Source organism: Xiphophorus hellerii, chromosome 2 (genome assembly GCF_003331165.1).
Source record: "Xiphophorus hellerii strain 12219 chromosome 2, Xiphophorus_hellerii-4.1, whole genome shotgun sequence".
NCBI classification, from domain to species: Eukaryota; Metazoa; Chordata; class Actinopteri; order Cyprinodontiformes; family Poeciliidae; genus Xiphophorus; species Xiphophorus hellerii.
The window spans coordinates 12,174,686-12,179,847 of NC_045673.1; positions in this window are offsets into that span (position 1 = coordinate 12,174,686).

Below are 5,162 nucleotides of genomic sequence, written 5' to 3' on the forward strand. Positions count from 1 at the left end.
TGTATATTTGCTTCTTTGCCATTCCTAGGAGAACCTGTGCATGTATAAAAGATGCCTACCCCTCATCCTCTGATGTTTTCCACAGCTCTTATTCCTCACAAGGCACAAAAGGCTTTAGAGAGAGGACATGGGTGGAAGTGAAATAGATGAGAGGTGTAGATCATCTGGCTTTTTCCTTCCACTGAGCCGAGGGAAAACAGGAAACCAAGAATAAGCCAGTGAGAAGGAAAAAGTGTGAAGTGCATGAAGCAGTGAAGAAAGAGGAGAGGAACAGGGCTGTGAGAAAAGAGGAACATGCTTGCAGGAAGGTGTCTGATGAGGAGCATTGTGTTTTATCACCTTGGGGCTTTGCTTAGCTTTTCTAGGGACTTGTAAATTTAGAATTACATTTCTGCCTATCTAAAATCTCAAAATCTGTCAAAGGAAAGAATGTGTCTTGAAATACATAAAATGGAATAAATAATAAAGACTGCTTAACATCTTTTGTGTTTGTAGGCTTTAATTTTTAGAACATTTTTTTTTTAAAACATGTCATAGAACAAAAAATACAACAAATGTGTCTATTTGCACACACTAAAGTATTTTATGATCAGTGACAGTGATACTTGGGTCATTAATCTGTACGCATGAGTGTGACAAGGTAGATGAAGCATCATTAACTTGGAAGTAATCACTAGTGTATCTGGAGGGGTTGTCCATTGCTCTAATCCCTCCCTTTATCCCTTTTGGTTGTTACATCACACTAACCCTTGCACTCTCTCAGCCCTGACAGCTGGCCAGCGTTGTTTAGCAACATGTAGAAAGCACATGTTAAAAAAAACACTAACTCTATGATGCAGTAAAAAGTAGGGAATCTAGAAATATACCAGTGCTAAACAAATATAATTTGCAAGGATTAAAATTTCAGGATTGTATGGTCTGTTCTTTTCATACCCATATATATTTATATCACTTTGACATTTGTATCAATTTGTCTACAAACCCCTGCATATTTTATTAAACTTTTATATAATGGATCAACAAAATTAACCATCTACTGCCTGTTTGTATTTGGCCCCATTTACTCAGATACTCCTCAATAATATAATCCAATGCAACCAACTGCCTTCAAAAATCCTTTAATTAATAGGGATAGAAATGGGGAAATATTTATCATAGGTTAAAGTTACAAAATTATATCCCAAACTGTAAACATTGTATGGAGCACTGTCCATCATCTGAAACATTTAAGACTATGGCACAACAGCAAACATATCAAGATATTACCATGCACCTAAACTGACAGGCTGGGCAAGGAGAACATTAATCCAGTCTGCAGAGGCTGCAAAAATCAAAGTCAAATCAGACTCAAAGCAACAAGGAAACTAGACTGAGTCAAGATGACTGAATTTTGTTTTACAGTATATCCACAATTCTTACAACTTCATGATTTTCTATCATATAAAATCCCAATGAAATCCTTTGGAGTTTGTGGTTGTAATATGACAAAAACAAAATTCAAATTTGTTTTTGTTTTTGTCATACAAAAACAAAATGTTTTGTATGACAAATAGTATAAAAAGTATTGATACTATTTGCAAAAGTATTAATACTTTTGCAAATAAGTGCATATGCTTTTTTAAAAGATGTTGAAGTGTAACAACAAAAACCTCTTGCTATCCAAACCAGGAGACCGGAAACAATGCGCACAAACATACTTAAGTTTATTACATCAGAACAGCATTTTATCTGAAAATGCAATGGAATTTGAGATTTTTGTCAGCAAGTGGGGAAGAAATAGCGTAATGAACAAAACAAATATGGTTATTTGCCAAATACAAGAATGTCCTTTGGAAAGACTTGCTTTAAAAATCAAGGACACAAAAACTCTCATAGACTGAGAATGTATTAATTAACCTTTTCAGAATTAACCTCTTACAAAAGGGAGTGCTAAGATTTTGGAAATTAAACATTACTAAAGACAAAACAGAGAATTTCCAACTGCAACACAGAAATAATAAATGAAGAAAAGAAGAGGGAGCTAAAGAATTTCCCCAATATGGAATTAGGCGGGCGACTGAAACCGAGAGATACTGCTGAAGGTTGCACAGTGCCAACACATGTTGAAACTGAAGACAGAATTATGCACAGAGAAAGCAAGGATTTAAATGAGTGATCTCATTAAAAGTCTTAAGCAGATTGCTCACCCTATGTGGCATTTGTAAAAAGATTGGAAATGTCCTCTAGGTTTAACACTGTGTAAGAGAATAAAGTACAGTATATGTGTTTCAAATATATGTTACTCACTGCATCATTATATTATTGCCAGTCATCGGTGTCATTACAAATTCACTCTAACTAGTGAACATGTATCAATGGTTCGCAAGCACATTGCTTACTAATGTTTCCATATTTGCAAATAGAATATGTGTCTTTGGTTATTTTTTTTCTGCTGTTGTGTCTCGACAACATCAGTTTCATTTGCTTAAATCACAAATGACATCACTGCCTCCCTTTGTAATAATACTATCATGAATCTAGTTTGGCAAAAACAAAACATTGGCCAAATGAAAGGGTGTGCTCTTCTACATCCAGATGTTGTAACCAGTATACAGAGCAAAAGATTGTCTTACTGCCAAAACAAGGTAATGCAGCTCAAGTAATAAAAACACACACATTACACTGACTAAGGCTTAGAAACCTGCCAGAGAGACTGATACATAATGTTTTTAAAAGCAGACATAAAAAGCGTTCTTGCGCAAGTGTTGCTTTGCCATTTTTACTTAGAATTCGCACAAATAGAAGTCAGGAGCTACATAAACTTGAGAAATGAATCATGAAATAGACTGTTCCATAATTTTCCAAGGCCTATTTTTTCTCGTTGAATGTATCAGTAAGCCATAACACAGCAATGTGTGTGTGCATTACAGCAGCAGCCAGCTAGGTGCCTGTGCTTGTTGGTGAATATTTGATGAGAGAATGGATCCTCTCCTAGAGCAGGTTGAGTACAGTGTGCATACTCAATTGCACACATGATCACTCCCAGGTACGGACATGCAGCTCTGTGCAGGTGTGCACATAAGCAGACCAGACAGTTTCCTTTGCTGTTGAACTGAGACACCAGGAAGATGCCAGTGAAGGTGATATTGGAGTATACAACATTACTCCCTGATGAAAAGCACACCAGAAAGAGATGCTTGTCATTATTCTGTGAGCCCCATCTTGGAAATCGCACACTCACACACACATGCATGAGAGTTTATGTCCCTATGGAGGTCATTTTCCCTATTTTAAAAGCAGCTTTCCGGAGACGTAAGAGAGTCAGAGACAAAATTGTTCTAAGATAAATTGGTTTCATTACACATTTTCTTTGTTTAGAAAACAGACATATTTCTCAGTGCTTCATATTTCCAAAGATTTAAAAAAATATTTTATAAAACGCTTAAAAAACATGTTTAATAAATGTTTCTTTTTTTAGCAGTCAAACCAATCTGATGAAGTTCATAGGATTGCTAAATGTTAATTTAACTATTTTTTAAGAAAACCATTTAAATTAACCTTAATTGCATTCAAAACTATTTGTAGAAGCATTTCATGCTACAATTTGTTCAATACCAAAAGTGCTAAAAATAACAATTCAAATATTAATTGGTTAGTTAATGCATTTTCAAAAAGTTGAACCTGTACATCTAGAAAGATTTGCACCATTATGTATTCTGACCATAAGTTATATTTGACACTGTAAACCCCTACGGCTTTTGGGAGTGCAAGACCCAGTCTTCTTTTACACCTCTTCAATTATATACACCCTGCTGTCTAGACATTATCACTGCACCACAAACATTCCTATGTCAAATTAGCATGGATTATAACTCTAGGTAAACCAATGAATACATCTGGGATGTTTCAGTTTTCCTACTTGTGTGTGGCTGAAATTTGCACTTGTTTTTATGTTGTTTTGGGAACACCGATTCTGCAAATAAATACAAAGTTAGATACAGTGGTCACAGTACACTTCCTTTTTAGCAGGAAGATACAAAATAAGGACCAAGAGAGATAGTAGAAATTAAGTTCTCAGTCCAAGCATTTGTCAATAATAAAGGTTTCTATCAGTATTAAAGAGGATACATTTTTTCTCTTTCAACATACAGGAGGCATAAATTAATCCGTCTTTCTTGCCTGTGTGATTATAACTGCCCTTCAGTTACTTCCCTCAATAGTTCTAAAATTTAATTGTTAAGTGTCATCCCCCTAGTCAGATTAGATGTATTTATGTATCTCATTTTCATTCCCTCTCATCCTTTTTTTTTCTTTGCCACTGTCTCTGATCTGCTGCAATATCCTGTTCACTGATTTGAAGGATTTGTGGGCATGAACACTGTTATCCTCTAAGTTTTTCCATGGTAAGTGGTGGGGGAGGGACCAGTGGGGAGAAAAAACGAGATAAAAACTGAAAGAGGAGCCGATAACGCTCTTGTTGATGCTGTTTCTTTAAGAGTATTTTTAGCATGGGAGATAGCAGCGGTCACTCATCAGCCAAAAAAGGACTGGGTGGCTTCAGAGACTTGTGCAGTGCTCCAGAATGATGCTCAGTGAGGAAGAGACACCACATTCTCCTGAAAATGTTGTGCAGTTCACTGACAGTTATCCATGTAGAAACCTTGCAAATACATTCCTAAAGGGTAGACTGGAAAAACTTAAATGTATTTCTACTTTGAATTTCTCTGAAAATAATTAAGACTTCACTAAAAAAAAGCAAATCTTAAATAGTTAATCCTTTTGAGATTATGTACATACTGAATAGAACGTTTTGCAAAAGTATTGATACTTCTTAAACGTTTCCACATTTTTTTCATCTTGCAACCACACATTCAATTTTTTTTAATTGGGAATTTTATGCAATTCACCAACATAAAGTAGTGCATAGTTATAATGTAGCAAAAAACGCTTTTCAAAAATGTATACAAATAAAATGTAAAAAGTCTGCATATGTATTCTGTCCCTCTGAGTAAATTCCTTACAAAATTACCTTTGGATGCTATGTGAGTAATTAGTCTTTTGTGGAATGTCTTCACCAGCTTTGAACAACTAGAGACAGAAATCTTTAACTCAGTCACATCTAAGGGATAGTGTCTTTACACAGTAAATTTCAAGTCTTACCACTAAACATTTGAATTGGATTA